The following is a 12,598-nucleotide window of genomic DNA, read 5'->3' as shown; positions in this document are numbered from 1 at the left end:
TAATTTTATTTCTTAAGTACTAAGGTAGGCCGTGTATTCTATGGAAAAGTACCGGTATCAAGGGTCGTTGTCGAAAGGGTTGTTATAAATAATTGGGTAAGCATACGTACCACACGTACCGAAGAGAAGGGCTATGGGCCTATTGGCTGTATGGTCCAGCGATTGCATCACACGGTGAGTAGGGACAGAAAGTGACACATTGGAAAATCGAGCTTAGCATCATCCGTAAACCTCTGTTACAATCACCCTCTGCAGTTGTGATTTTTTACTTCACACTTTACACAACCGCCATTGAAGAGTCGTCAATGAGTGGAACCTTGTTTCTAAGCTATTGGTGACGATCATTAGTAAATTTAAGTTTCCCAGCCGTATACAACACTGATTCAATGTCTTCTTTCTGGTTATCAAAACTCCAGAACAATTTTTATACACAAAGAATGTCTGGTTCTTGACCTGGATAATGCCTAGTTATTTAATTTACGATTACACTATGTATTATTCCACTTGCGATTAATTAAATCCTTTATGTAAGAAAAACGTTTTTAATCTCACTTGGATGGGATTTGCCTTCAAAACGTGATCGGAAATGGTTGCGGTGTTTGTAAACAACATTTGTAAACATTTCAGTGACAGCTAGAAAAAATAATCTTGATCCGAACAGCTGTTCGTTATTTCATAGATGATTATGTGATAAAAATTGGACGAAAACTTGACAAAAATCGCACAAAACTGCATTTTTGAACGTCCGTAATTTTAATTACAAAGTAGTGAGGCCATATTTTAATGACTAAAGACACTCTCGCCAATCCAGTGAATACATTAAAATGACTTGGGTCTTGATAGGTACTCTCGTTTTCCTGGAGAAGATTGCGTAAAATGCCATCTTGAGTGTTGCAGAAAGACAGAAAGACAGACAGACAGACAGACAGACAGAAATTTAGATGAGACTTGTTTCGGCTTCTTTAATGTATAAAACGTAAAAATAACCTAAAAATTTACGATTCTGAGCAATGTACAGACAAAACTCTAATTTTATTTATATAGAAGAAGATTGTTAATGAAATGTTAATCTGTAAGTATCATAGTATCAAAGTAATCCATCTTATATTGTCTCTAGTCACAATCTTACAGTTATTTATAAATCATAACTCAATGTTATTATTGTAAATGGCACTCACTGCCTTGGAAAATAAAAATACGAACAAGCTAGTTTATACACCGTTAGATGTTGTACAAAAGTTAAAAAAATTAAAAGATTTTGACGCACAAACAGACTAGTGCCTGCAGATCCAGTCTAGGCAAAACAAAAGAAGTAGTGGGATTGCCTACTTGCGCCTGGACATTGCAGAACATGAACAGGAAATATGGACAATGCGAGAGGCATACTACGGTATAGAATGTCACTTTAGAAACTATCAAAATTTGGTTATAAATAAGTTGAAATGTACTAATACAAACCAAGATATTTAGAGGTTGATCACTAATAAAAAGGGAAGTAACTGATCAACTACCTGTTGTTAAACCGAATTTCGCTTTGGAGTTTGAACACAGAATATAAAATGTAATTTCCTTGAAGATACTTTAAAATAGTATTCCAAGTTACTAGTCGAGAAAATAGGTATTTACCGTACGAGTATTGTTGTTGTTAATGTATACATATATGGGGTGTCACGTTTAAGATTAGATGCGTAACCATTACACATTTCAATTTCTCAGTCTTTTTGGTACGAATGTTTAGGTATTTCATTAAATTATCTGATATCACCAATAAATATTTTATAAGTACGTAGGACAGTCATACATATCGCTAAGTTTCGTCAAAACTTTGCCAAAATCAGTAATTTTCCTGGGTGTCTTATCTCAAACGGTTATACTGTTTATTTAATAAAAGTACAAAAAGTATAGTTTTAGGTTTTAGGTAATTTTAGACTACGAAATGAGATGCCTGAACAAAGCTCTCTTTCACAATATCAGCTCAAACTGATATGAAGCCTACCAACAAAGTCTCCGTGGGCGTTCTGCCGGATATTATACATGTAGCCTTACCTCCACCTTGCAATATGCGCATGAAACCCTGATATTCTACAGCCTGCTGAATATTATACATTGTGTAGATACTAGAGAGTTTGAAGAAAAAACGTGTATAGTGATTTTTCTTAATTTTGATTAAAAATAGTAGATTCCATAACTTTGAGATAGTATTTGTTGATATTTTAGATTTGTCATGGTGTTTTATAGTGAATTAGATACAGTAATAGTTTATTCATGTTTAAAACTAAATATACGTCCTACCGATCACCAAGACCTTATGAAATTGTACTATGTTAGCCTGGGCACGCGAGCTTTCAATGTTTTTGAACTTTCAAGTATGTTAAACATTTTGTTATAAATATTTATTTGTTTCCATGCTGAGAAAGAATTACTGTAGGTACTGTTTATATTTATTTTGTTTAACAGAAGACTAAATTAGCATAGATCTTTTATAAATATCAATTGTTATCTTTATGGAACAGGCTGAACTTGTTAACATTAGCGCACTCAAACGTTTATTAAAATACCCCCGCCACAGAAAACCTGCAGACTAAGCGAATTTCATCATGTCTGATTACATTTTTACTCAACTATTTCCATAAATTAGACATATTTATTTCCAATTTAAATAACATGAGATTTAATGAGTGCTTAGGTTTGCTGCTACGGGGAAGTTAAAAAGTGTTTTTTGACATATGAATTTTAACGGATCGTGTTTTTTTTACCTCTGGGGACCTCAAAAGGAAAAATAAATCGGTCCCGGGTCCAGGTCTTCCGAGTACTACCTACGGTAATAGCTTATTCCCTATATGGGAGATTCGCTAAAATTAATAAACACACTATTTAAATTTTACGATGGTGAGAAGTGTATGTAGTCCATTCAACGTAAATGACAGAAGTTTCTTGCTATCAAAACTATGTTTAACCAAATCAAATAATTAAGTAACAAAACGACACATGAACAGAATTTTCAACAGTGCTGTTTATCGATTCAAAACGCTTAGTAACAATACAATGTACAGTCTGATTTATGATAGTAGAACAGGCACGTACAGTCTGTACAACGTGCTATTGCTACCCCCAAGGGAGCTGTAACAGGGGAGTATCTCTTGTTTATAGCGTTTATTTGTTACAGCGAAAGCAATTTCGTATTATTGCAATAATCGTTTCGAAACAATTTTGAAAATATTAATTTTGTTTACATTTGAAATTGCCATTTAATGTAATGAAGTAGAATGTTTGGGTAAACGGGTGTTTATAAAGGATTATAAGTTGATGAGTTTGTGTTAAATTTGAAGATATCTGGCTATCTAGATGTTGAGTAAAGGAACCAGATGCATTTGTCATTTGTCTATTAATGGATGAATCGATGATAAAAGTCTTTTACTCAGCCAGATCAACAAATATTTTGCAATCTTAACTAATAAAACTGCATTTATTTTGCAATTAAATTAAGTACTAAATATGATGATAATGCAGCAAAGCTGTATGAGTACCCTTGGTTTAAATATTTAATAATGTTCGCTTTTAAATATGCAGGTCGCTGGTTAGATTCCAAGCGAGATCGTCACCAGACCCGATGCTATGTTGTCTTTGGGGTATCAATTAATGATGTTTTATAACAACAGTTAAGTATACAGTAACTAGACCAGAGTTTGAGCAATTCGCTTCCAAAAAACTTTTAAAAATGCCACTTGACAAAAAACATCAGCTTCGGATAGAGAAAAATCAAGGGTTTTGGCGTTCTTCTACAGAAAACGTAAAACATTGCTACATACATAAAACACATAGTAAAACGAGATGTGGTTAAAAATAGACTGTTCTGACTAAAAAATTATCTTCAGTGCTTCCCTGAGGACATGGTAAATCATTAACGGGTCGGGTTTAATAACGTGATTTAAATAAATTATGTGATTGCACTATTGTTCGTTATGACAGAATCCGAAAACTATTATTATTAAAAGTCAATTAAATCAAGTTAACTTTTTCCCGATGGTTTTTTCTTGCTAACTCTTTTAGTATTACTGTAGTTGAATAAATAATATTTTGAAATTAGCTACCGTTGTGAAAAAAATGATTAATTAATGCTGATAACAGAACAAAATATCATAAACAGTTAGTTTCAAGATAGGTAAGCCGCTTACTTTTTCCCAAATCTGAAAATTGTTTCTTCAAACCCCTCCAGAAGTAAAACAATCTCAGAGCGGAAGTGAGGTTAACAAGGCGAAGAGTCTTGTTTAAGTGGTACTTCCGGTGTAGCAAAGTAGCGGAGTGAGGTTGGTGAAATACTGGAGACTGGAGCGAGGAAATGGAATTCTGGGTAATACATCGTCCCTCTGAACAAATTTAAACTAATGTATGTAAGTACTGTATATGAAATCGTAGTACTATCACTACAGACGAAACCCCCTCTGTTTAGATTTAAACCAGAATGTTGCCTTTTAGACCGTACTCAGCTACGAGATATAATTGTACATACAAATCTAACCTATAATTTTAACATGTTTAGCCTCTGAATCACGTAATTTACTAATAAAAGGTCAAATACCTGTAGTACTTGTCCGTGATCCTGTGTTTTAGGTCAGCGACCCAGGTTTCGAACCTAAAGGTTCATTTTCAAGCTGATACCATGGTTAAACTCCTTCTAAATACATAAATCCTCTTCATAACTGTGAAGAGTCGTTGAAGACACGAACACGAACACAAACACGAAACATTTAACAAAATTGGCCAATTAAAAAATAAAAAATTAATTGGTCTAAACAGCTACAATTTAACTTCTTCTCTCTCAATCATTGAACCTCATTGGTCCGTTACCCGTGTCGTTATGAAAAACTTTGCTGTTATGAAAGTAAACATGCTGTTATGAGAAACTTTCCAATTCTAAGAACTGAACTGAAACGGCTACTTCAAAAACGATCGTAGGTAAAACAAGCTGAAAAACATTTGACCATCTAGCTATCAAAACTAATGTTTGCAATTTTGTGCATTATAATGTACTGTATGTATTTTACATCATGTTGAGATAATTTCTTTATAATTTAATTGTAAACAATTTATTTCGTTGTCATTAGGGTTTATTTGTCATTAAGACTCGAATACACATTTTTCATGTTTCCTGCGTCACTGACATGTTTTCCACCTCCTATGTATGTAACTCGACACATGTGGCTAATTATTTGGTCGTTAGCTGACGCTGAAACTTTGCTGTCGTGAATGTCGATCACAATGCTTTGTTTACAATGTTTGAACTAGAATTAAAGCTTAACTAACTTTTTCGTCGGATTGGAACCGTTATTTACTAAAGTAACATTGTCTTTTTGATTTCAAAACAGTACACAGGTGGAACATTTTATACAAAAAAGCCTTCAATAAATTTACTATGTCTTGTAAAATTAACAGAATTTGTATTGTATTAAAGGATTGTACAACGTAAGCCTATCTATCTTTGATGGCTGGTAGAAAAAGCCATTAAATACATACTGCAATGGATCTATCTGAAATTTAATGAAAAGGCCTTGTTTAAAAAGAACGCTCAACAATTTTTAATAAACATAACATTTTTATTTTTCCAAGTAGAGGAGTTTATTATGAAAAAAACACTAAATTTACATCTGATCTGTTCCATTTCGATTGTGTACTCGGGGTAGGTCATCAAGGCTTGGATTTGGCCGCGGATTTTCAAAGATTACGTCCAAAGAATAAGTCGTGGTCGCCCTTTCACTATCGCCCTTTTTGTCTTGGGGATTTAAGTTGTTATCTTGAACATTTTTTGAATCATCGATTGACATATTCTCATTGTTTTCAGTTGGCCTAGCTGTGCCTGGAAAGCTTACCTTTGAAGGTGGCGCATTTGTATCAGGCATATCAAGGAAGATTTTGCACGATCCCTTCTCACCGATTCTAAAGTCAGCAATTTCAGCTGTGGCATCTTGATTAGAAAGCCCGGCTTTTTCTTTCGCATACCCTAACGAGATGTCTTGCAACTCGTCCAATCTGTTTTTAATCTTGTAATTTTCCAAATCCAAAACCAGCTGCACATTGACAGTTTGGTTCCACCACCTGTACCAAGCGAAGAACTCGCTTTTCACTCTCTTGTATCCATCAATACACAGACTTTTGATCGAAATCGACGTCAAGAGAGTTAAAAAGATACACACCGCGATCCACTTCGTTTCGCTGAGATCACTTTTATTCTTGACAAGAGGCTCGTTCTCCGTAAAAGGGTCATGGCTGAAAGCCACTGGAAAATTAGAAATCCATAAAAACCACATCCAACTTAGAAGGATGGCGTTTGTGGTGGACAATAAGACCCAAAATACGCTTCTGTAGAGCGATCCGCGTTGTTGGCTAACCCAAACTCTGATGGACTTCAGCAAAGAATATCTTCTGACTTGGATGACTTCAAATCTGTAGGAGCAGAGTTCACAGAAGTTGAGTGAGGAGAAGTTCAACCATTGTTCTAGACATCGGATGTGAACGCAACCCATTGTACCTGGAGATCAAAATATACCGTTACATCGTGGTAATTAACTAGTTACAGCATAATCGTGACAAATAATTGTAACAGTATAATAGTGTGTGACTAAAAGTCGATTCACACATATCAGCTGCGACACAGTTCCGTCACAGTTGCTTCCACAATTTTATTAGTCAAACTGTCAGTCATATGGTTTCAGTCGGTATTGCTTTACTTTATTTTCAGTGATGTTACTGTTACAGTAAAAATTTGTAATTAAACCACAATATTGTATCAAATTTTCACTGTCCATCTTGTTGAATGTTACAAACGGAAACTAAAATATAAACACGATCATTAAAATAAAAAAAACACTATTTCCCAACCCCAACCAAGTCCTTAAATTGACCGACGGACGCCGGCAGAGCTACTGACAGACCTGCATCGGATGAGTGTAGATAGCGCAATAGAAAATCCTTAATCCATTAAAGAATCCATTTGTTGGCTGTGACGTGACTGATTTGACTGTACTGTGACGTAAATGGTATGTGTAAATCGACCTTTTGGCTAGTATTTATGAGTAAATCATTTTAAAAGATATATTTGTACTAAGTTTACAATGCATTACAATAATATCGTTGGAAATAAGACTGATCACTTTCACAAGTTGTGTGGTCAGTAATTACTTAGTGTTTAAAAATAAACATAAAAGCAGTCTAGCTCAATTATAAAAATTACAATTGCTCTCTGTGATGTTGTTTATCAAAGGGGGCCCTAGCGTACCCTAAAATGAGTGACTGTTCTATATTCCCAACTCTAACCTTTGCAGAGACACGGTGACAGGATGAGATCCCTGGTGGTTCTGCTATGACAGATCCTGCATTCCACTGCTGCTTGGTCTGACTCGTTTGAAAACATTCTCGAGGTAGCAATTCTCTCTTAACAGATCACTAATAATAATTTAAACATTAAAATTTTAACCGTACAAAAATACTTAACCTATAAAAATCACAATACAAAGTTAGGTTATAAATAAAGGTACTGTACGTAATCTATTTACAAGAAATAGTCTGAGTAAGTAAATAATATCCATATGTTTTTTCAAGTATTACAGTTAAGATAAGCTCAGGGAATATTATAAGCAAGCTAAACATGCAATGTTTAAACTTGAACCATAGATAAAACCATAAAACACACTCCAACATCTAGAAAGATACCTGTTTCAAAATATATTTATTTTAAAATATTAGCAGATTTAAAATTAATGGCGTGTAACCTTAAATTCATAGATACATTATTGTGCATAGTTAAAACTCACCATAGTCTCCTTGAATACAATGTTGCGGCGAGAAAAAAGTAGTAACACTGAGCTTAACCTGGGAAACCGAAACAGCTGTTAGAAAAAATTTATAATGAATCGTCTGCGCAATGATTATGTTTATACAGGATGTCCCATAATGGGCCCCCTGGTATTTTTTTTAACGACTGCATTTATTCAAACGAGCCTCCATGCACGTTACTAGGGTAATGTAAAGTACTTTTTGGGGGTATTTTGAAATTCACCCCCACCCCCAAATATGGGTTGTAGGGGGTGACTTAAATTTTTAAAATGCAACCCCTATCAAGTAGCACATCATTTTGAAAAACATTAGTTAAAAAGAATATCGGTGAAAACTAGAGGTCCATATATCAACCCTTATGGTATTTCTTACAACACAGGGATATCAAATACGCTATTGAGAAGGCCAGGTAAATATTAAAGATAATTTATTAAATCAATCACATCCTCTTTGCTCCATCAAGCAATACTGTTGGACACAAAGGATAACAAACAACAATTTAGGCTAAACCGATATAAATTTTTTATCTTTTAAAATTTTCCAAACCTTGGGAACTTTTAGGGGACAAACAAAGTACGTTACATGTCTTAATTTTAAATGGAATGGAAACAAACTAAAAGTGTTGACAAGGAATACGACCCAAAGCTGAAAAGTGTAGTCACGAAATATTACAGTATTCACAGATTCTTCATAATAAAACCTTTATGCTATTCCCAGTCCGATGGGAAATCCAAACGATCAACTGTTTTTCATCCGGTTCGTGTTCGCGGGGTGATTAAGATTAATGGGTGAGGGGAAGCTGTGCAAAAAGCTCACGAAAGTACAAATTTTTAACTTTATCGCTTTTTATGCAGAGGGGGGGAATTGTAAACTTAACACCCTGAGTAAACCTTCCATGCAAGAAATACACTGTTTTATGACATCCAAAAGCATTAATAAACATATTTCGATTACATGTGGTATATTTTACTAGTAAATAACACAGGCACACTTAAAGCAAAACCGAACATAAGTATTAGGAAAACAATAAAGGAATAAATTAATATTAACAATCGAAACCACGATCGAAACACACCCTATTAACCAAGACACATTGCTTGATAACCCAAATTAAATAAAACCCGAACAAATCAAAAGAAGTGTAAAATGATAATAAAAATTAAACTAATTACACACAGAGCGTATAATATGCGTGAGACTAATTTTATAATGTAAAATACAACACTAAACACTACCAAAGACTTTTCATTCAATTTTTTGAACATCCAACGTTGCATTGTATCAGTACAAAGCTAATTAACCAAACCCGCTGGCTCAGTTCGCTGCACGAAGTAGTTGTATGTTACCAGTTACCAACAGTATGTATGACTAACAAACCTAGACTGATAACAAGCCTAACGATCTGGTGCTTGAGCTTCCGCTGTACAAACTCTACATGACACTAATTGACAAAGCTGCATTGTAGAGGTACAAAGCTAATTAACCAAACCCGCTGGCTCAATTCGCTGCACGAAGTAGTTGTATGTTACCAACAGTATGTATGACTAACGAACCTAGACTGATAACAAGCCTAATGATCTCGTGCTTGAGCTTCCGCTGTACAAACTCTACATGACACTAATTGACAAAGTTGCATTGTAGAGGTACAAAGCTAATTAACCAAACCCGCTGGCTCAATTCGCTGCATGAAGTAGTTGTATGTTACCAACAGTATGTATGACTAACGAACCTAGACTGATAACAAGCCTAATGATCTGGTGCTTGAGCTTCCGCTGTACAAACTCTACATGACACTAATTGACAAAGTTGCATTGTAGAGGTACAAAGCTAATTAACCAAACCCGCTGGCTCAGTTCGCTGCACGAAGTAGTTGTATGTTACCAGTTACCAACAGTATGTATGACTAACAAACCTAGACTGATAACAAGCCTAACGATCTGGTGCTTGAGCTTCCGCTGTACAAACTCTACATGACACTAATTGACAAAGCTGCATTGTAGAGGTACAAAGCTAATTAACCAAACCCGCTGGCTCAATTCGCTGCACGAAGTAGTTGTATGTTACCAACAGTATGACTAACGAACCTAGACTGATAACAAGCCTAATGATCTGGTGCTTGGGCTTCCGCTGTACAACTCTACATGACACTAATTGACAAAGCTGCGTTGTAGAGGTACAAAGCTAATTAACCAAACCCGCTGGCTCAATTCACTGCACGAAGTAGTTGTATGTTACCAACAGTATGACTAACGAACCTAGACTGATAACAAGCCTAATGATCTGGTGCTTGGGCTTCCGCTGTACAACTCTACATGACACTAATTGACAAAGCTGCGTTGTAGAGGTACAAAGCTAATTAACCAAACCCGCTGGCTCAATTCGCTGCACGAAGTAGTTGTATGTTACCAACAGTATGACTAACGAACCTAGACTGATAACAAGCCTAATGATCTGGTGCTTGGGCTTCCGCTGTACAAACTCTACAAGACACTAATTTACAAAGCTGCGTTGTAGAGGTACAAAGCTAATTAACCAAACCCGCTGGCTCAATTCACTGCACGAAGTAGTTGTATGTTACCAACAGTATGACTAACGAACCTAGACTGATAACAAGCCTAATGATCTGGTGCTTGAGCTTTCACCGTACAAATACAGTACACATACATGACACTAATTGACAAAGCTGCAACTTGTAGCATATCAACTAACTAGTGTGTGGCAAAAGCTTGAATTAGCTTAAATCAACCCCTGCAAACTAATTCTAAGTTTCATTGTTTGTAAGATAGTTAAATGAAAAGTGGTAAACAAATTGTATACATTAGATTAAGAACATTTTGTGCTTACTGTTTCTTAATTAAGTAATCAGTTAAATATCTAGGAAAAACTATGATAAATTAGTAGGCTACTATCTTTTGCTTAATGCTTTTTGAAATTACAAATAGAAATGCTCCAAATTATCCTTACCTCAACATGAGAATTCAAACTCACCCATTTAGGGTTACTATTTAGGAAAAGTTATTATGACTTGATTATTTTGGCGTCTCAAGGCTGAGCGAAACTGAAATCTTTTAATTGTTATTGTATTGCTCGTATATTTGTCAAAACTTCTGTGAACAATGTAGTATCACATTCAACCAGAAATAAAAAGTAAAATTCAAAAAAATCTGATAGCAACCTCACGTTTCTTAAGTTTAGGCCATATGATGACCATATTATAATGTTTAGGCCATGTCAAAATTTCTGAGGATTTTATTGAAAACATACTCCAACCATATTGTACGTTACAAAGTATAAACGCTAAACTTGAATCCGGCACCCCCATCAATAGAATATGGTAATCACAACTCTGATAATCGATAAATAGTTACTGATTTGTGAGGTGCAGATAATACGTACACAACTACTATGGGCGCTCAATGGTTTAGGATTGTTAGGACGAAGTGTGTTTGTAAATTTATAGATTTTGGGTTTTCATTGTTCCTATCTGTATTTTAATTTCAATTACAATTGCCGAACTCATCAACTGCAAGGTTCACGAAGGTAACGATCCTCGCAGCTTCTCTACATTAGTGTCTGACGAGCCCTTTGTACTGGCCTCCTGATGTACATATTTACATTACAAAGACTAACTTCCAGTCTGGTAATGAATCTAGAGGTGATTATCACCAAAAATATTACTACATCTGGTTAAAATATCCCATATAAAATTCCTGCAAAACATAATTATGTGGTTTTATAAATAAATTCGATATTTTTTTAACATACCCCATTAGAAAAATGCCCATCTCTATCCGTTTCATGTTACTCCCAGCCATACACAGGTTTAGTTATGGTGAATTACAAATATTGATGTGCCGAACAGACTTCTTTAAGAGGAACTTGGATTGCAGTATTCAGATATTAATTATCAATTGAAGATCTACCCAACAGTTTCAGCAAGTCTCATGTGTTGTCAAGGTTCCTCCCCTCATTTCCCCGGGGGACAGTTGATGTTTACCCTCAGTTTATCAGAATCCCCAATATAATTCTGGCTCTTGGGAAACCCCCAAATAGCTAGAAGCCAATCTTAGGCCAAAAGAAAACAATTTTCGACGTACTGTCCGTTTTAGGTGGTGCGTGAAATTCAAAGAATGTAAATAAGACAATAAGAGTAATTTATACTGTGTATAGTCACAAAACCTTTCGCATTATAACCTCAAAATAATAATCACTGGAGTTATCAATTTTCCCCTACAAAATGTGTCTGAGTTCCATGAAAATTTACGGTGAAAAATGTTTGAAAATGAAATGGGTTGATTCTTCTTTGGTATTTGCAAATCTAAAAAAAGCTACTTTTTCCTCACTGAGTGTGTTCACAGAAAAAAAGATCAATACAAATGTCGATTTATGTTCAGAAGTTGTGGGCTTCATTTTTGCGACATTCTCTATGCCCTATAGGGAAGGAGCTATTACCGTGGTACGGTAAGATCTAGACCCGAAACCGATTATATTTTTCGCTTTGCTATCCACAAAGACCAAAAACACTCTAAGTTGAACATTTTTATAAATTTATTTATATCTCCGTGAACGTCATTACTCGAGTAATTTTGGTCAGTTTTGGATTAAATTTGGCATTTACACAGCTATACACAGGTCGGATTAATTATTTATCTATTTCAAAATACCTGTAGGTACCCAAATAGTTGACTCTTTCATACAAAATTGTTTTGTTTGTCTTTGTATTTCGTCAGTAATGTTTATCACTGTGTTCTCTAATTAACATTCCCTG

This window comes from Macrosteles quadrilineatus, unplaced genomic scaffold (assembly GCF_028750875.1).
Source record: "Macrosteles quadrilineatus isolate MER2022 unplaced genomic scaffold, UCM_ALF_1.0 Scaffold_4__1_contigs__length_99947679, whole genome shotgun sequence".
Lineage (NCBI taxonomy): Eukaryota > Metazoa > Arthropoda > Insecta > Hemiptera > Cicadellidae > Macrosteles > Macrosteles quadrilineatus.
This window is presented reverse-complemented; position numbering follows the sequence as displayed.